Genomic DNA, 22106 nt, shown 5'->3' on the forward strand with positions numbered 1-22106 from the left:
CCTTCATCTGCATCCCCACGCCCACTGTTTATCTCATAGCTCCTTGCACCTTGCATCATGCAGTACTGGAGGTCTCAGCTATCCCAAAGTAAGCTAACACCAACTTCCTAGGACAGTTACCTTTTCCCAAGTCAGAGGAAAAAAAAAAAATGACCATCTTCTTGTGTTAAGGTTGCTATTATTTTTCTAAAGCTTGCCACTTAACAGTCAATAGTAATAGCCAGCAAATGATAGAAGTAAATAAATACTAAGGAAAAACAGAAATCAATGACTTATATGTAGTTTAAGGGTTTGTGTATATAAGCTCATGGGTTAGAATTTTATATTCCATATATTTACTAACAAAATTGATGTTCATCTGAAACATATCCATATTTCTATGTGCACATATACGCGCACACACTCACACACGTGTGTAATGTAAATATATACACATTTGATAGCAACACAAAATTATTTTTCTATTTGTCTGACATCACAGCATGTGAAAGTGGCCCAGGGGAAACTCTCAGGCATTGCTGGTGGGCATGCAAAATAGGATCCCAACCATCTGGGAAGCCAGTTTCTCATGCAGCTGAACATGAATAGGACCTAGCCATTCCATCCTTAGATATTTACCCAAAAGAAAAGCATGTCCACACAAAGATTTGTACATGAATGTTCATAGCAACTTTAATAGCCTGAAACTTGAAAAATACCCATTGCCATCAACAGGTGAAAAAACTAGGATATATGCACACAATTAATATCCAGCAATTAAAAAAAACTACTTGTACACATAACAAAGCAGAATCTCAAAAACATTATGCTAAAAAAAAAAGCTAGATGAAAAGAATAGGATTCCTTTTGTAAGAAATCCTAGAAAAAGCAAAAAGAATCTATAGTGACAGAAAGCAGACTAGTGATTGCCTGGAGCCAAGGAGGTGGGAGGGATGGTTTGCAAAAGGGCTCGAACAAGCTTTTGGGGGTAATAGAAGGTTCTATGTAATGACTGTGGTAATGGTTTCACTGGTATACACATTTGCCAAGACTCACTGAAATCCATAGAGGATGCTAACAGTGGATGCATGTTATTGCATGTAAATTATAGTTCAATAAAATTAAGTGGCCCCATGGATTTTTCACCAAATTTGGAGACAGTGTTATGGATGACCCAATTTGCCATGGACACAGCCTTATGTGGTAGATATAAAGTTTATTTTGAATGACTTTTTAGGGGCAGATAAGGAGAGAGAATTTTTTTCTTCTACATAGAGTAACTTGGTGTTTCATTTTAAAGGTTTCAGGGAGTTGAAACATCAACGCTTATGGAACCTGCTATATTTAAAGATGGGAAGTGGGCCTGAGATGAACAAATTAGTGGGTTCTAAGAATGAGATTTGTGTTTACTTTGGTACAACCTAAGCTTTAAGCCCTGTGGGTAGACTCTCCAAGTAAGAACTATTTCTTCTGGATGCCAATCCATAGATTACTATTTGAGGTGAAATAAAGGGACTTTGGACAGTCTACCGGAATTGTAAATATTTTTGGTGAACATAGTTTATTGGAAGTGATATCCCTGGAGACTGGGACTAGTGAATAAAATGATCTAAAAAAAGAGACCAAGAAGAGTTCATCCTTCTCCCTGCCCCCTAGGCTGACAATACAATATACTAAGGGATCTTCATCTTGATTTTGTATCAGAATCTCTTGGAGAGCCTGTTAGAACATAGACTTCTGGGCCCCACCCCAAGGAGCTTCTGATCCAGTAGGTCCAGAGTGGAGCCTGGTCATTTTCATTTCTAGCAAGTTCCTAAGTAATTCTAATGCTGCTGGCCTGGGAACCACGTTTTGGAAAACCACTGCTATGTGCTCTCGTCTTTTGGACCAGTGTCTTTGTAAAATTCTGTAACAGCCTTACCCATGAATTAAGTAAAAAGAAGTCTGACTATTTCACTAGTTGCACTATCAGCCCTAACAACAGTAAGAAAGGTCAAAAAGGAAAAATCTCAATTCTTAGAAAACATGGGACAAATTGTTCCTGCTTCAGATACTTTTGTATATGGATGAGTTTTTCCCTCAATTCTTAGGTTACTAAGCAGCTTATTTCTGACATTAATTTTGCCACTCTCTTATCAGCAAGAGCGGATATTATACTAGGTTCTGCTGATAAATTGCAATGTTGCAAGTTCAAAATGTACATCATTTCCTATTGTCAGATGAAAAAGACAAAAGATACAAGAATTGTGAGGGAGGGACCAGAGGGTGAAAAAAAACTCCATGAAAAGGTGGAGAAACCAGGAAAAACACAAGTCACAACAGAACCAGAAATTCTCGGGAAAAAGACTAGAGTTTGAGAGATTCATAGTCAAGGGACCAGGAAGGGGAGAAACTGCCTTATGAGTGGGAAGTTTACTCTATAGATGAGAAGAAAACCACAGTGTAAGAAGCACTTGAAATTCAATGTCAGGAAAAATAAACACAGAAGAAAAAGTCAAGCCAAGAGAAAAGGGAAGAGCTATTTTTTTTTTTAATTATTGAACATTTAGAAAATATACCAAAAGAAGTATACAGAAGATATACCAGTATCAGTGATTTGTGAAGAGAGAGGAAAACATCAATTTTGGAAATATTTCCATCTTATCTGTTGGATAAATATCCAACTCCAAGTTAATGGAAATCAATTGCAGTTGTTCACTTTGGAGGGGACAGTCTGAAGGGGTCAGCTGTGTCACTGGGGGGAGGGGGTAGACCTCGGGTGTGGTAAACAGAACCATGCCTCCCTGAAGATGCCCACATCCTAATTCCTAGAACCTGTGAATATGTTACTTACATGGCAATAAGGACTTTGGAGACAGGAGCCCTGCAGACCTATTTTAGACTTCTGATCTCCAGAACTCTGAGATATTTGTGCTGTTTTAAGTCACTAATTCATGGCAATTTGTTATAGCAGCAACAAGAAACTAATACAAAAATCTCGGGGAGGCTGGGTTGATCTAGAGAGCACATGCCTCCTCTAACAGAGAGAGCACAAGTCCCAGTTTTGCCAGGTTCCCCAATTTGTTAGGACATGTGGAAAATCTGCTGGCGTAAAGTTAGCAACTAGTAACACTGTGCAGGACAAACACTGTTGACTTTTTTTTATTGGCTATATCCAATCATGTGACACAGCTAGATGAAGGATGGATAAACCAATGCAACGGTCTTTTCTGCCTCAGTGCTCCACTCCAGATCTTGACCACATCAAACCTTGCCCAGGCAAAGAGCTCAGCTGTTAATGGAACCCCTCTAGAGAGAGGTCATGCACGAGCTGGAAGGGAGGGGCTAAGAGAAAGAATCTTCAGCAGGTTCCACACTCAGCATGGAGCCTGATGCAGGGCTCAGTCACATGACCTCAAGACTATGACCGGAGCTGAAATCAAGAGTCAGACACTTAACCAACTGAGGTCACCTCTATCTCGGACCGGAATACACAATGCAAAGTGTGATCCATTTTCTGCTCACAAGTCATTCAGAAGCTGAAGTTCAGAGTTTAGATTTTTCTTACATTCTAGATAATCAGTGCAGCCTACCAGCTCTAAGGAGTCATTCTGGAAAACAAGATTATTTTCGAAAAACAACTTGCTCTTCACAGATGAAAGGAGTTATTAAAGGGGATGTTGGGACTATCACTGAAATATGGCCAGCTCCATGGTAATAACTTATAAATGAAGACAAAAAGAAACAAAATCCCAAAGGATTCTGCCTCAAAGTCATCCTATTAATTCTAAGTTGGTAGAAGAGGGGAAAAATGAAGCTAATCACATTCATAGAGACAAGTGGCCTCTCTTAATATTCAGACAATCAGCCAACAGTATTTATGGAGTGAAGGCTCTCCAAAACACTAAAACAAAAAAAGGTAGAAAGTGTAAAAGAAATGTAAGAGGGCTCTTGCACAGAGGAATTTATAATGTCACTGGGAAGACAAGGCTAATATATAGAGAGTAATTAACAGTCTGCCCTGAAGAATGATGCCAAGAGGTTTGTAAGTCAGTACAAGAGATACACAAGAAAGGGAGGAACAGGCAAGTGTTTGATGGGAGAAAAGCTTCGTGCTGAACCACCCGTCAAAGAGGAGGTAAATGCATGTAGAAAAAGGGTAAGCTATCCCACTCAACAGAAGTGGGTTTGAGGACTTCTCTCCCGTCCTAGAATCTTCAATTTTTAATTGAAGCTGAAAATATAATAAAAACCTATACAAATGGCAGCCTTCTGTTCTAATATGAACATATAATAAATACAAGAGCTCTGAAGGATTGGAGAAAGATAATGGAGATTTCTTTCAATTCCATGAGGGCTTGGTATTATTAGAAGGGGAAATTTCTCCCACCATCTCCCACAATACTTTGTTACATGGTTTGTATAAATAAATGCAGAGGATATATACATACATACACACAAGCCTCTGGTGCCTCCAATTACATCATAAAATATCTAAGTAGAAGTCTCATACTGTTGTAACCCAGCAGAAAGCTGCTTAGATTTATAACCTGAATTTTTCTTAAAACGTGGTTCTGAGTTATTTTAACAGAACTGACTTCACCAAGTGCTTGCAAAAATTACTCCTGTCATCTCAGAGAGAAGCAACAATAAATTAAATAGTTTGGAAAACAAAAACAGAGTAAATACGCGTGAAAGGATTGTTTCTTCTGGCCTATAGGTAACTTTATTATACATTTTCCCTAATGATGAACAGCCATTCTCTGGTTTACCTTTTTGAACAGATAACCTTTGAGTATTTGTTTAGTTTGGTTCTAAGGGTCATACACTGTGCTTTTAAAAACTGCTGGGATATTTTCTTGCATTCCTTTGCAAGAAAATAAACTTCCTATTAAATGATGTACCTTTGGGGCACTTGCGTGGCTCAGATGGTTAAGCATCTGCCTTCAGCTCAGGTCAGGGTCCCAGGGTCCTGAGATCGAGCCCTGCATCAGGCTCCCTGCTCAGTGGGGAGCCTGCCTCTCCCTCTCCCTCTGCTTGTGCTCTCTCGCTCTGTCAAATAAATAAAATCTTTAAGAATAAATAAAATGATGTAACTTTAAAAATCACTATATATTGCCCCAGTATTCTGGGGCAACACTGTAAAAAAAAAAAAAAAGTGTCTGAGCACCTACTGTATAATTTCTATAACTCTGAGTTATACTCTGGGTATTTATTGCTAAAAGTAGCTGAATAAACCCGCTGCTTATAGCTCAGTATTTGCTGAAAAAGCAAGATATTCCCAAATGTAAGTAACAGTGGAGGGAGCTACATGGCCTTTCAGAACATGAGTCACGTGTTCAAGTGTGTTAAAGTGACCCATGTGAACGAAAAGAATAAGTGGGAGTTTCAAGGCACTCTGAAAGAACTCAATTTGAGTACTTTATAGCCCCTGAACAACTTTATGAACTCACTTGTTTTGACTATACCCTTTCGGCTACGCTACTTTCCTGCTAGATACTAAAACACTGTCTCTTTATGACCAAAGACATTGTGGGGCATTGTTTGTTCTCTAGTTACAGGTCATTCTGAGAACCTGGCATTTGCAGCAAGCTGCTCTCTGGATAGTGGAGGTTTTACACAGCTCTGTGTACCCACACCAAGGGGGATCCAAATCAGCCCCATACTTCGTGAAGTATTAAGGGTAAAGCAAGCACAAACTGCTGCACACAGATGTGGAACATGAGGAATTAAGATGATCCTGGGTACAGAGCTTTGTGTTCCAGATACAAGCTTTCAATTCTGGAATGACTAAGTCATGGGGAACAGAGGCATACCACAGGGAGTATAGCCAGTGATATTGTAATAGCTTTGTGTGGTGACAAATGGTAGCTACATTCATGGCAAGCATAGCATAATGTATAGAGAAGTTGAATCATTATGTTGTACACTTGAAACTAATGTAACATTGTGTCAACTATACTCATTTAAAATAAAAATGCATCTAGATTTTTTAAAAAAGTGTGAACCAACATATATCAGGCGAAATCATGAGGTGAATATATTCTCAAGTAAAATCTTCACAGCAAATAGCTGGCCAGAGAAACCAGGTGTGTTGTCCCAAAGAACCTCTTAGAATATGGCTACCTCCAGATCTCCATGTCTCAATTTACATGATCTCACCAACCATCTTGTAAAATGTTAGAACAATCAACCAAGTCATTGGCAAGTAATCTGTGCCAGAAACCAGATAGTCTAAGTTACTCTTACAACTTTAATTTTTGAAAGAAATAAGAACACCAGGAGTTAATCCAAACAAACTAAATATTAACTTGCTAGAAAGTGTTGTACAATCTATATTTCAAAGCATGAGATTAACCTGTATGAAATAAAACTGGTAAGTGTAGTCTGAAGAAATAAACTGACCACAAATCACTCATTTGTGATCAGTGAGTTCCTTTGTAGGTAAAGATTCACAAAAGCACATAAAAGCTGAGAAGGGGCCATGAGGGAACTTTCTCAGGTGATGGTAACGTTCTGTAGCTTGCCAGGGATTTACACAGGTGTATCCATTTGTCAAAGCTCAACTTACATATAATTAAGGATGTGTTATATATGATGGTTCATAATATATAAATTTCATATAAAAAACTCAATACTGAACTCTAGTTAAAATAGGTATGTTGAAATATGCAAACTGATGCCTGTGGTTTATTTTTAAAAGATTTTTATTTGAGAGAGAGAGAGAAAGAGAAACAGCATGAGAGGGGAGAGGGTCAGAGTGAGAAGCAGGCTCCCCGCCGAGCAGGGAGCCCGATGTGGGACTCGATCCCAGGACTCCAGGATCATGACCTAAGCTGAAAGCAGTCGCTTAACCAACTGAGCCACCCAGGCACCCGCCTGTGGTTTATTTTTAAATGCATCAAAAATAAGATAGGAAAGGGAAAGGTGGATGGATATGTGAGGATGTGAAGCATTAATGGTGAAATCTAGGTGGTGAACATAGAGTTGTACATTGTAAAACTCAAATTACCAATTGTGTGAAATTTTCATTAAAAACGCTGAAGAAAATACAATGGAAAGGAATCACTGAAGAACGCAAAGTAGCACACAGCCACCCCACTGCCCACTTTCTTCAATAGTGTACATGGTATCTAGGACACAGGAAGAATATTTAAATTGAAACTCCAAAGCTGAGACATGGAAGGTGTTTTCAAACACACACAGAGACAGACAGACGGGGCACCTGGGTGGCTCAGTTGGTTAAGCATCTGACTTCGGCTTCAGTCATGATCTCAAGGTCCTGGGATCAAGTCTGAGGCTCTGTGCTCAGAGGGGAGTCTGCTTTTCCCTCTCCCTCTGCTTTCCCCACCCTCCTTGTGCTCTCTCTCAAATAAATAAAATCTTTAAACACATACATACACTTGCCTGAAACTGGTTGATTACATGGGAAAATGGTGTGTTAAGTGAAAGAAAGAAGTAGATCCCTACATAGTTTTTATATCTAAAATCAGTGAAGGGCACCTGGCTGGCTCAGTTGGAACGTGGTTTTTTTTTTTTTTTTTTTTAAAGATTTTATTCACTCATTTGACACAGAGAGAGAGGGTACAAGCAGGGGGATAGCAGAGGGGGAGGGATAAGCAGGCTCCCCACTGAGCAGGGAGCCCGACGCGGGGCTCGATCCCAGGACCCTGGGATCATGACCCGAGCCGAAGGCAGACATCTAACCCACTGAGCCACCCAGGCGCCCCGGAACATGCGACTCTTGATCCCAGGGTGGTCAGTTCGCACCCTCCTTGGGGATTAAAAAAAAAAAAACTTTAAAAAAAGTAATAAAATCAGTGAGCTGAAGTTGGGCAGGACACGCTATCAGAAGACTCTGGTGCAAACACGAGTCCAACCCAATGCAATAAAAGGCTCCGGACGGGTGGGAAGTGATAGCTACCAAAGGAGCAGATGAGGCCTTGGTGGCGGTGGCAAAGCAGAGGGAGAAGAAGCAAGGGGCTGGGCCGCGCACGATGAGTCCCAGGCAAGAAGGGCTACGGCAGCTCATCAGAGGTTATGATGCCACCGGTTCCTTCCAGAGCAAACAGCAGGTCACTCATCATCAGTTACATCATCTATGAAGGGGTCAGTGTCTCCAGCTCGTCAGTGCACCTCAATCCACAGTCTCAGTTATTTGCTTCGCAGATTGCTTGCTTGATATTGACCAGACAGCGTCCATTCAGTTAATAACCACCTGAGCAGGTATTTGACACGGCGTAGCTGCTCACTGGTGATGGTGTGGTCTCTGAACCAGGGACACCAGCAGCCCCTGGGGGCTTATCAGAAATGCAGCAGCTCGGGCCTCATCCCACACCTGCTGCTTCAGCATTTACCGTTTAACCCAATCACGGAGGATTCACATTCACATTAAAGTGCGAGAAGCAGGGAGGGGTCTTACACGCCTGCAGACCAAGCCTCAGGAACTGAACACTTCTCAGCAGCGGCTTTAACTTCAGACAGAGGACAGTCACAGGCCAACAGGTGAGCAATAGTAAGCCCTGGACACCTGTCTCCCGTAAACACCTTCCCCTGCCCACTGCTACCTCCTCTCGCCCTTTCAGTCCCAGCCTCCACCTATGCAGGAGAACTGACCCCAACCTGGAGGCCCCCGGAGTCTCTCCAAATAAAACACGGTTGAGCTCGTTTTGAACATCTGGGAAAGTCTCTTCTTCAATAGGGCTAAGAATATTCTGGGTATCTCTGGAGAGTGGATCACTTTTGCATGTAATTGCTGCTTAATACAAAAAGTATATATATATATATATATATATATATACTCCAACAGGTAACTATCAAAAGAGCTCTCTGCCATCGTCTTGTTTCAACAGTGAAACAGCTGTAAAAGTTCAATCCCCTTAAAAATAGCCACGGAATGTCACATTTTATTCAATCTAAGATAAGTTTATTTTAATGCTGTCTTGTTTACTTCAGTCATTATAATAGACTGTTTTACTCTCTACTGTCTGTGGCTAGTCATGATTCACACAAAGCTAAAGGTTTTACCTTTTTTCCATAATGACAGGTCTTTAAAGACTCAAATTCCTGACAAAATAAAGAATGCAAACATGAAATTTTTCTAAAGCTATTTGAGGCCAGTTCTTCTATGCTAACTGCAAGTTTCATACTCTAGCATCACTTCTTTGTCTAGGAACACATGTAATCACACGTATTCTGTTTGTAAAAAGACCATTCCCAAACGCACAAACCAAATCTTGAATTATTAATTTCCATTCCATTATTTCAGGAAGGAATTTTACATAGTGTCTGATTAACTTTCCAAGACCATGAATAAATACATTTCCAATAAGTACAAAGTATATTTTCATGCTTTTAGAAAAAAACTTTTAAAAATAATCATTTTGCCTATCTTAATATGGGTGAACCGAAAAAAAGTGGCAATCAAAACATAATATCGAAATAGGTCCTATACTTTTATTGCTAATTACAAAAAATGAAAATGAATCGGTTTTGTAACAATGTATGCATGATGGAAAAAATGTTTAACCTGCTGTATTGCATCATATGGAGGTATTCACAGAAAATATTCAAGAGACTGGTTAAATTTTTTGATAGACTTTATTTTTTAATTTTAGGTTCATAACAAAATTAGATGAAAGGTATAGACTTCTCATATGCCCCTTGCCCCCACATAGGTCATTTTTAAAAGAGATTTGCAAAATGCTAAGACACACACACACCCTACCAGCCAATAAACTCATACTGATAAATGCCTTATTAAAAAATCTATTTGAGTTACAGTGAGGTTTAGGGATATTTTAAAAGAGACATTAAATCAGTGAGGTTTAGGGAGATTTTAAGAGACATTAATGCCAGAATTACCACAAAACAGTGTCTAATATACTTTGCTTAATTTTGTCTTGGGTTTCTCCCTTACTAGAAAATCTTTTTAAAACATCGATAATGAATAAAACAATCTTCATAAAAAAAGTTTGGTTGAAGAAATTTCAAGGCAGAAGTATTTTTTCTACCACTACCCCTTCAGAAACCACACAAGGAAAATTGTGACAGCCCTTCTCCAAGCAATTAAAAAAAAAAAAGAAAGAAAGAAAAAGAAAAACAAACACCAAACTTACCAAAACTACTCCCCTTTGTAAATCTTAACTGCCACTCGTAAAGCTGAAAGTATGTTCTCTTACCTGAAAAGGAGTGAGTAGGATTTAAACTTGACCCAGTCAGAAGCAGGCTCTTGAGAGCATGCCTGATGCAGGCTGAGAATTGCAGGGACAACCACAGTTCCTGAATAAGCTCAGTCTTTCCAGAAGGGGAGGAGGGGGCAAAAGACTGGGGATGAGCAAGATCATGCAGCCAGGAACATAATAAGACTGGTCCTTTAGGCAGAGCCCCACCCCTTGGCCACAAAGTGAGAGGCTGGGCCAACAGTGCCCACAGCCACAACAAAATATTCAGACGGAGCGGCCCACAGAGAATCTCTTCACCATTCTAAGCAGAACAATAAATACAAGCAAATGCTTTTTACAGGCGTCTTGCCAAGTTAACTGCCCAGGAATGAGTAAGAGGTCCTGCACACAGCAAGTACCCCCGGAACAGAGGTTGGGGTTTATCAAAAGAAGAGTTAAATTTGAAACCTACACCTGAGCTCTTCCTTAAAACAAAGGCCACAAAAAATTCAAGATATAAACGTAAAGGAAAGCAAAACTGAATGTCCACAATTCAGGAGATGTAGTAACTTACATGCTCCCGAGAATCTTTGTTTCCAATTCCCCATTTGGCTGCCCCTTTTGCCTATTTACCTCCTTTGTAATCCCTTCAGGGCTCAAGAAAGGAAATAAAACTTTTTAAACTTTCATATTACTAGTAATGCTGATATAAAGACAAATCGGTAAGAATATCTAAAGTGAGATCTGGAGATGATCTCCCTTGCACAGATAGTGACATCGAATTTTGTCCTCTAAAAAGATCAAGAGGATTTTAATTATATGTCAAATTAAGACGCTAACACATGCATACAAGATTTACCCATCCATGAGTGGCAATAAAAAAAAAAAAAAAGACATCAGCTTTTGCCAGAATGTGCCAGAGAACATAAAATGTTTCACAAAACAAGGTTCCGGAGTTAAGTTTTAGGATGGTCAACCTATGCGAACATTGCCACAATCCTATACTGCAGGATTTCTCTGAGTTTTTAATAGGTTCATATTCAATCTATTAAATTTTGTGCATGGTTTCCCAAACTTATTTAATCAGGAAACCCTTTGAGGGCCATTCAGAGAGAACTGTATCTCGTGAGACAGATTGGGAAAATGCTAATAACTAGATTCCACTTGCCAGTTTTTAAGCAACAAACCTGCCATTGTGATTAGTTTCCAAAGCACTTACAAAAGCTATTCAATTCTTAGGCTTTCGATCTAGCTCAACTCGCACTATTACAATGGGATTTATTTCTACCATACTCAATATCATAAGGCTAAGCCTGCTTTCCAAATGAAAGCATGTGGAAGGGAGGCATCCTATACGTGTATTTGAGAGACATCTATATTCTTCGAATTATGCAGGAAAAAAGGAGGCAAAGGATAGCGTCTATCCTCAAGAGGCTGGACATTTTGTTTTGGACCTCTGCAGTCACAATCCTGGTCATGCAGGTGCACCGTGGTTACCCATTTGCCCTCAAAAGTTGTGTCAGACCCCAGAGAGGGCACCCCAGCCAAAACACGGACACCAAGCCAGGAGTAACCATTAAAACCACCACATGAATGCTATACCAACTGCATCCAAATGTGCGTATTTCAACCTCTTTCGCACATAGACTCGAGGAAGAAACTGAATCGTGTGCCTTCAGCAACCCATGTGTAAAAAACCGACTCCCACCTCAAACGCTTCCATTTATCTCAAATCCTAGAGTCCTGCAATCCCCACACATACCCACAGTCTAGCACTCTCATTTGTAGGAAAAAGGAAGTTTTCAGGATAGAACCAGAATAGACTGGTGGTTCACAGCTACTCCACCGAGATAATTAAGTCAAGCCTGAACCCGTCACTCCACACAAGCAATTCTTCCCAATCGTGTCACTTTAAAGACAAACCTTCCTACAACGAGTTTACACTCCTCCAATCCTTCCAGTAAGAAGATATTTAATAGGATTGCCTTAATTCATATAGATCCTACTGAACAGAATCATAACATTCTATTGAAGACACCACTACACACTGGAAAAAAAATTTTTACTTAAAAAAGGATTCAAGAGCTATAGGATGGTATGATGTTGAGCAAGCAGCTTAATGTCCCTGAACTTTATTTTCTTCATCTGTAAAAAAAAAAAATAAGCAATAAAACTCACTTGTAAAATAATAATGTCACAAGGCTGCATGAGAATCAAGAGAAAAATACAAACTCCAAAGCTCTGGGCAAATGCAATATACATATCATACTATTGTGGTATCTCAAGATGTTCCTTCAGCCACTATTTACTGTATCAAAAAACCAGGAGCTAAATAGTAAACACTGTTTACCATGAAAAACACCCAACTGTGTCTCATTATAATAAATGGATATAGGCTGAGATGTCCTAACAATTGTGAAAGTAACACGGACTTTAAAAGTTCAGACCACAGAAGGCATAAAATTAAAAGTAAAAACTCCCTTTCATATTAATTACAACCACTGCGGAGTTTTACTGTACATTTGCCTATAATCACTTTTAGAGGTCTCATATTCAAAATATAGTTTCCTTCTAATGAATGAGTTTATCCCATCTAAATTAGGGTTTCTAATAGCCAGGTGATCTGAATTCTATTTTTTTTAAGCTTCCTAGTTTGACATGATGTTTTGCCTTTTTTTTTGCAACATAATTTAAACACGAAACAGAAGCCAATCATGGTACACAGAATGTAATGAAAATGTTATAAGTTGTCTCACCCCCCACACACACACCCCCAAACAGTAACTATGTGAGGTGATGAAGGTATTAACTGCAATTACTGTGGTAGTCATTCTGCAATACTTATTCAGATCATCACGTGGCCATTCACCTTACACAATGGTATACGTCAATTAGGACTCAATAAAGCTGGAAAATAAATACAGCCCTACTAAGCAAATACAGCCATAAAAAAATTATGAATACGTATGTGTGATGTGTAAGAAGATCATGGTCCTCTAGTTTCAATAATCTCCCCCAACACCTTTAACCTCTCCACTTTCCCCTTTTACATTCAACTAGCCAATGTAGTAACAACAACGTTCAAGAGGGAAAAAAAAAAAGGGATATGCTTTGAATGTTAAATGTGTACACTTTAAACTTACAGAAAGTCATGTCCCTTATATCTCAGTAAAGCTGGAAAATAAATATAGGTATAACTATATAAAAATAACTAAATCTTCATATAAAAATAACAAGTAATATAATCAAGAGATTGGATGAAAAGAGGAGAGGAAACAGGACTATTTGTTTTTTTGTTTGTTTTTTTTTTAGTTTTCATACCTAGGAGTCAATAAATACTGTACAAAGTTAGTACATCAATGAACGTAAGATTTTATGTTATTACTCAGAATTGCAATAATTACCACAAAAAAGGAAAAGACAATTTTATACACCTAAATTAAAGGAAAAAAAAAAAAAAGGAAACACGGAGGATACTGCCTAAGCCAAGACACAAAGAAAACCTCTAAGTCGAGCAAGCAGGGCTTCTCGGGAGACCCACCTGTGCCTTCAACCTCTCATTCCAAGGGCTGGCTTTCTGCCTTGGCTTCGATGAGCCTCCACCAGCCGGGGCTTTAGGAGAGCTATGCCTGGACTTTCCTTGGATTTGCTCCAAACATCACCAACTTTGGCAGACATGCTTCAGAGAGCCTTAACATTTGGGGGTCAGCCCTTTCCTACTTTCAGGGAAGATTTTTTCCCCCACTTTTCCATAAAGGGTTTCATCTCCACAGTTTCAGGGAAGAGAACCTTTCACTCAGCGTCCTTTACCAGAAAACCCCACCTCCCAACTTGCTCCCAGTTTCTAATTAATTTTCTCCATTCTTCTGTTTTTCTGCCTCTCCATAGCCTCCTGCTAACCACCTCTTTCCCTTCTAATCTCTTGGTGCCAAAAAATCAGTGGTGTGCTGAGCCAGGCTGTGCTGCCAGCAAGACACAATCTTGGGCCTCTCCTCCCGTGTCCAGTTGGATGGGGGCACCTCCACCCCAGCAGGCCCCGGCCACAGACTGCCCAAACCAAGCTCCATTCCCCTCCCCTCCCTCCCCAGAGCCAGGTGTTAAGTGTTGACCAGCACACCACCAGAAAGGCCTGGGAATTAAAAAAAAAAAAAAAACAGTTTTAGAACTGTGTGTAAAGGAAGAACATAAAAGTGTTTAATGAGAACAAGACAAGGCTTCTGTTTGGGCTTTTTCTTAATTAGTTGATAAAGACAATTTACCTATTTGACAAGGCCAGATAAGGAACCTCAGCAAGACAGAACAGTAGGACTATAATACTATAAAACCAGTGAACACGAATGAAGCCTGTGTTTCCAGGGTAAATGGCATCCTTTCCAATTCCCTTTAGTATATATATATATTTTTTAAAGATTTTATTTATTTGACAGAGAGAGACACAGCGAGAGAGGGAACACAAGCAGGGGGAGTGGGAGAGGGAGAAGCAGGCTTCCTGCCAAGCAGGGAGCCCGATGCGGGGCTCGATCCCAGGACCTGGAATCATGACCTGAGCCAAAGGCAGACGCTTAACGACTGAGCCACCCAGGCGCCCCTCCCTTTAGTATATTTAAACAGCATCTTTCCCCATAGTAGCTCTAAGCTGTCATTAAGGCTATTTTTTTTTTTTTTTTTTGAATTTACGGAAGTATCAGCATACTCATTTCCTGGGACGTGATAAACAAGAAAACTTTCAAGTTCGGGCAGATCTGCCTCTTTCCTTTCTCCTTCCTCTCCCTCCAAATCCCAACACACACACAAATCATGCTTTTTACTTCTTCTACTCAAAAGCGTATTGATTAAAAAGACAAACAATTATTTAGTAGCGCCCTTGATCTTTCGACCTTGCTAAAGATTGAATTCAAAGCCAACGCCTCAATATACTCAAGGTAAAGTCAACTCATTGTTCCAGGGAACAAAGGACAAATTAGCAGACATGATTATTTTAAAAGTATGGTGAGAACATTGTAACAAACACTGCCAATTCTGTCTGGCTAGATCAACCACCTAGTGAACCATGAAACAAAAAGATGGGACAAAAACAAGAACACTCTTTGAAGAAATAAAATATCATACGAACTTATATACTCACCAACATTCTTCTAATTCTTCATTCAACATCTTCCACTGTATCACTGGTTATCCCTACTCTATCAATAGTATCAGTTTTACTGAATCATATTATTATCAGTAACAAGCAGAATAGTTCTGTTTAAAGTTAGAACAATCCACAAACAAAAATGCTTCCTACGTTCTTTTGTCTATACATTTTATCCTACTCCAAGAAAAAAAAATATACAGAGCATGATATAAACACTGCCAGATATTATTCGAGAGAGAGAATTTCATTTTTGTCTCACTATTTAGAGTCAAGGAAATACAATTCATCTCATGGAACAGAACTTGCGAACAGGTACAGTTATACGTTGCAAGTCAGACCTCCCTGCCATCACGGACCTGACGTTGGGAACCCAGAGCTCCTGGCTTTTAAGGTAAGCTGGAGAGCATGAGATGGTAGTTCAGAGCATCAGGCTGGAATTGGATACACCTGGGTTGGCATCAGAGCTCTTTGACCTTGGACACGTTACTTAACCTCTCTACAGCTCTGCTTTCTCATCTCTAAAATAGGAAGAGAAATACCCACCTCACACTGACAATTTTAAAATAAGAAAATCTACATCAAACACTTAGCATATCATCTGGTACCTAGGAAGCACTCAGTACACTGGGATAACAACTCCTCACTGTCACTACCTAGTAGTTACTGATTTTGCACAATATGCCAGCCACTCAGCTGCCTTGATTATTCGGTGGTTTAGGCCAGAGCTTCTCAAACTTTTACGTGCACACAAAGCACCTAGGGATTCTCTTAAAGATGCAGAATGTGATTCAGGAGGTTTGCCCTGGGGGCCTGAGACTCTACAGTTGTAGCAAGCTCCCAGGTGATGCCGAGGAAGCTGGTCCGGGGACCACACTTTGAGTACTAAGGATTTGGCCCACCTGGATATTCCCCACCACCACTTCCGCACTCCACACAAACACACATGCACACCCAGGCATAGCTAGTGAAAATGCAAAACACTGAATCCACAATCCAGTATCACCTTCCCTGTAAAAACCGAACTCTTTCTTTAAAAATGGGAAAAGCAATGAACCACTCGGGATAATTGCTAAATATAGAATACAATTATAAGAAAGGAAAGGGACTGCTTAACCCGGGGGAAGAACTTGGGTTTTTGAATCAGACAGGCCTGGGTTCAAGCTCTAGATGCCCTGCACATACTAGCTGTTAATGCAGCTTTGGATTAATTACAGACCTCCTTATAAACTTCAATTTCCTTATTTGTAAAATGGGGATAATAGTATCTATAAAATATAAGACATCTCAAATTAGCAGTTGTCTCAAAACTAATTATTTATAAGTATATTCCATGGTTTGACACATAGTAGGTGCTAAGAACATGTCAGCTGTCTTTCTGCCTCCAACTGCACTTTTAATTACTTGCTAATATAATTCTGGCTTTCTTTCTTTCACTCAACTTGGGCCCTTTTTCCCTCTCCAGCTAACTATCTGAAGACCTGCCGCTACCAAAAGTCTTTTTCATGCTATTTCAAGCTGCCAGCTTTAGTAATTTCCCAAGAGAAAGAACCTTATTTCCTAGTATGTTCTACTAATCCTCAAGACCTAAGTCCGGAGGAAAACTATCTGTTTTCCACATGGCTTCTCTCTATTCTAAATCCTCGCAGGCTCTTTTTTCTTGCACAGATACAAAAAGGAAAGGAACAGAAGTCCTGCCCATCTTTTTCTCTGTCCCTAAAGAGACTGTAACTATCTTTTTCAGTCAGGGAAACTTATTGTGGGAAAGCAGCCACTCAACTCCAAGCTAACTCTCTGTATTCTCTTTGAGTTCCAAACGCTGAAATTGATTCTATTTCTTAAGGAAACTATAAAACACACACACACACACACATTCACACCCCACCTCCCACAGTTTTGCTGTGGTTTCACCAAGTAAAAAATGATATGATGCCATAAACATCAGTTGGCCAGTTTAACTCTGTTCCCTCACTGATTGGCCACATTATTTCCTGAGTGCCTGCCATGTGCCTAGCGCCATGTCCCATGCCAAGTATATACTGGTGCGCAACAGACATGACCCACACCCTTGATGATTTAACTCTCCTGACCTTCACTAATCTTATTCCTAGAACCAGGCCACACCACCAGAACCCAGGACAGAGTAGGACAACTACAGGCTGCATCTAAATAAGCCACAGCAAAACTCTTAGAGATCAGCTCTGGCCACAATCTACTCATGACACGCAGCGGGGCACCACCCAATGAAATCTGCAAATACAAGAGGTCTCTACTAGACCACCAAACATTGGCCAGTCCTTCCCACCACGCGGTCCTGGCGGGAATGGAGTGGAGGCCCCTTGGAGACACAGATCCCACATCAACGTTAGTGTGAAAAGATGTTCCCACAATCCGCCCACCTCTTCTCCCTGACCATGAGCATCTAAACAGGCTAAAAGCTATCAGAAGCTTTCCGAAATTCACCAGAACACTGAATGGCCAACAGTGGGAACATTTCACCAGCCACATAAGCCACATTTAGTATCTTGATGCGTATCTGCAACTATAACACTTAACTTTAATATTTAACTATAATATTTTAAAATGGGGGTGCCTAGGTGGCTCAATCGATGAAGCCTCCAACCCTTAGTTTTGGCTCAGGTCATGGTCTCAGGGTCATGAGATGGAGCCCCATGTGCTCAGCTCAGAATCTGCTTGAGGATTCTCTCCCACCCCCTCTGTCTCTCCCCCTGCTCACTCTCTCCTCCTTCTCTCTCTCTCAAATAAATAAATAAAATCTTTTAAAAAGTAAAAATAAAAATAAGATAAAATAGAATACAGGGGTGCTGGGCAAGACGAAATCAATTTTTTTCCGCATCTTCAAGTCTGTTAAAACTTTTGTCAAGCTGAGCTCTGTCCATTACAAGGCTCATCGTATATAGAAGTGCTGCTAATAGGATCTTCTTGATTAAGAATTCATATAATGTAAAGAGCATCAGAAAAATGTAATCAAAATATATGGAAATTATGTGAACAGATAATCAGTAAAACCTTCAGATGCAGATTAATTTATTGTTCACACTGATGAGTCTAATTTTGTCTACGAATTGCTTTTACAGAAACCTGTGAACAAAAGGAAGATCCCTCTTCATTACATGAAAACAGCTAAGCCTCCTCATTTATGTTAAACTGGGAGATGAAAAGATACCTTTTACTTTTCTCACCATCACCAAATATAATAATCCTGTATTAATCATGGAGAGTGCATGTGTAAAGGGGATGTCATCTTGGTAACAGAGGAGGGGACATTATTTCCAATGATCTTCCAACAGGTATTTGAAAGAAGCCCAAAGCCCTCTGATATTTCAACCCAAGAAGTACATGTCCAGGATGAAGCAAGGCTCAATTTAGGGCCATTTTCTAAGTAGTCTGGTTTAAAATCCAGGGGTAACCACACCTTCTTCTACAGATAACAACTTAGGTAAAAATTACCCATTGGACTTTCTACAAAGCAATCTGAAAGTTCTTCTAGGAACCAAATGAATACTTCAGGGTTAATAATTCAGACAATAGCTTTACTTGGACTGGCTGAACTAATACACACCTGAATTCATTTCAACATTCCCCTGCTTCACTTTCCCCAAGATAATTCTGGAGATGGTACAACATCTTCCTGTTTTAATGTTTTGTTTTGTTTTTTTAACTGAGCTTTATACCCAACGTGGGGCTTGAACCCAGAACTCTAAGATCAAGAGTCACATGCTGTACCGACTGAGCCAGCCAGGCACCCCAACAACTTCAGATTTTAGATAAGTGATGCCCAGAGTGTAGGAGCCCCTGCCAATGGTGAACTGCAAGATGATTTTAGGTGATAGACACCTTGAGCCTGGAATAACACAGAACCCCCCAGCAGGAAAGGTGGATACTTCTCCCTTCCCTTCTCTCTCTCTCTCTCTCTCCCTCTCTCTCAATAGGGTGAGCTACGGTCCCCCATCTCTTTGACCTCTCTCCCTCAATAAAGCCAGGGCAGGCCTCTGACTCAGGGGTTTGGCAGGCATTGGCATCTACTTAGGATTGAAGGACACTATTTGGTTTTCATGTTTTAACTTTTATTGGATTTCTCTATTATTTGTGGCACATCAGAGTTTTCCATTTAAGGTAGCAATTTAATGTTTTCTTTTTAACTACATTTATTTGTGGCCAAAAAAGTAAAAAACATGAAATAATAGAGGTGGAATACAATCATGGCACAAGGCATGAATGATAGTTGGGAAACACTGTAGTGTATGGATTAAGATGGTCTGAGTTTGAATAGAGCTTCACAACTAACACTGCTGTGTGACTTTAGGCAAGGTACTTGAGATCTCTGTGTCTTGGTTTCCTCATCTGTAAAAGAGAAGTAATGCTAGTACCTACTTCAAAGGGTTATCATGAGGACAAAGGGGTTATTACAGGTAAAGCACTAATTTGTTACCTGGCATAAAGCAAGAATTCCATATAAATGAGGTATTACAGTATTTTATAAATATATCTAGGTAAATAATGATATATTCAAATTTGACCCTCTGGTCTGTGAATAACAAGGAAAAGAGACTTCTTCATGGGCTACTGTTCAGGTTAAAAAAAAAAAAGCTCCTTCTGTTTTGTTTTGTTTTTTTGAATTAAAAATGCCGCCAAATGAAGAGTATTTTAAACCCATGTGATCTTCTGGAAGCCAGAAAATCAAGTGCACTATCTTGAATTCCATTATAATTTCCTTTCCTCTCTACTTAAAAAAAATCCCAGTGTTTTAATTATTAAGAATTTAAATTGAGGCTGCCATTCCTTCTCCATATGACACCAACTAAAATGTATTTACAACCAGGCATGTGGTTCCTCCAACATTTTCACATTCTGCCTAATTCTTGTAGCATCTCAAAAATTGCTGTTTTCGGGCACCTGTGTGGCTCAGTTGGTTAAGCGACTGCCTTCAGCTCAGGTCATGATCCTGGAGTTCCAGGATTGAGTCCCACATCAGGCTCCCTGCTCGGTGGGGAGTCTGCTTCTCCCTCTCCCGTTCCCCCCTCTTGTGCTCTCTCTCTCTCTCACTCTCTCTCTCAAATTAAAAAAAAAATCTTAAAAAAAATTGCTGTTTTCTTGATATTACTCCAGTAAATGACTTTTTGTCCAAATTATGGCCACCTTACGTGCAATGGCTTTTTAAAAATCTACTTGAACATTGCTATGGTCTGAATGTTTGTGTCCCCCCAATACTCATAAAATCCTAATCCCCAAAGATGATGAGATGGGGGGCGGCCTTTGGGAGGTACTTAGGTCACGAGGCCAGAGCCCTCATGGATGTGATTAGTGTCCTTATAAAAGAAGCTCCAGAGAGCTCTCTAGCCCCTTCTCCCATGGGAGGACACAGTCAGATGTCTGCAATCCAGAAGAGGGCCCTCACCCCACCATTCAGGCTTTCAGCCTCCAGAACTGTGAGAAGTAAATGTCCACTGTTTATAAGCCACACTTACGGTTTATAAGCCATAAGTCTGTGCTATTTTGTTACAGCCCCAATAGATGAAAACATAAAAGCAAATGGGCATCACTTACTTATCTTTCTCCTCATATGATTTTTCTCTCTCCTTGGCTCCAGGGGAATTCTCCTATCGTTCATGTAGTTTAGTGTGACCCCCTTGAGTGAATCATAGAATGGAGTGGGGAAGGCACTCCCTATCAACGTCATATACCTTCTTCACCCCACTCCAGTTTAATGGGCCCTTTGGACTGAAATGAAGAAGGACAGAGAATACTGCTCGGTGATATTGGCTTAGCGATCCACATGGTTCAGCCACGCTCCTGAAGGCGAGTTCACGCTCTGTGCCTAATACGGCTTCCTGAACAATAAACTTTAATCGTCCCATCGAATCCCACAAATTATCATCTCTGCTAGAACCCAACTAGAAAAGAAGAAACGACCCTGTATCTAATGTGAAGGAAAATGGTTAACAATGAAATTAATGATGATTGCAAATGTAACCTTCAAGATGCACAGAGCCCAGTAATCCCTCCAAGAACAGATAATACAATCTGATTGCTTCTGAATGTCAAATGTACCTGCAAGAAATAGCTATGTAAATTTCCAGGGCAGGCTGGGTAGAAGAGTCCAAAGTTAATTTTTTAAAATCGAAGTCATTGTTCCCATCCCTCTCCATTCTGTCAAAATTTGACCTTTCTTCTTTCATTTTTTAAACGACTATGTACTCACACCCCCAAGGTGGTAGCTCTTCAGCCTGACTTGGAGACGGGACCATGGGGCCAGGCACGTGGGTGCAAACCTCAGGTCTGTGAAACCTGGGCATGTTACTTAACCCTTATGTGCCTTAGTGACATCACCTATGAATGGGATAAGAGCACCCTACCTCACAGGACTGTTGAAAAGGGTTATATTTATGTAATGTATCTTATTCCTTGACAGTTCAGCTAGAGAGCACACAGGAAATGGAGCGATACTTCTGTCCCAAAGAACAGCAAGTGATGTCACAGAGCCCCCTACACCAAGTCTGGGTGCTCAAATAAATGTGGGAAATGTGGTTCTAGCTCCTGTGTCCTGCTAAGATCTGGCGTAGTATGTGGCACATGGCAGTTGATCGATACTTGAATGACATGAAGTTAGCACGCTGATCTGAGCATTATTTCCCCTAGGAAAGGGGGCCAGAGCAAAGCACATTCAGGAACTCTCTATTCTGATGACCACCAGCCCCCTGAAGACTCTGTGGATTATGAGGACAGCACACTGACAAAATTCACTTGTGCGTGCTTCACGCCAACATGTCTACAGTTTGGGCCAAGGCATTCATGTTACCATCCCGAATGTGGCACGACTGCTCATCATTACT

Source organism: Neomonachus schauinslandi, chromosome 10, assembly GCF_002201575.2.
Source record: "Neomonachus schauinslandi chromosome 10, ASM220157v2, whole genome shotgun sequence".
Classification (NCBI taxonomy): Eukaryota; Metazoa; Chordata; class Mammalia; order Carnivora; family Phocidae; genus Neomonachus; species Neomonachus schauinslandi.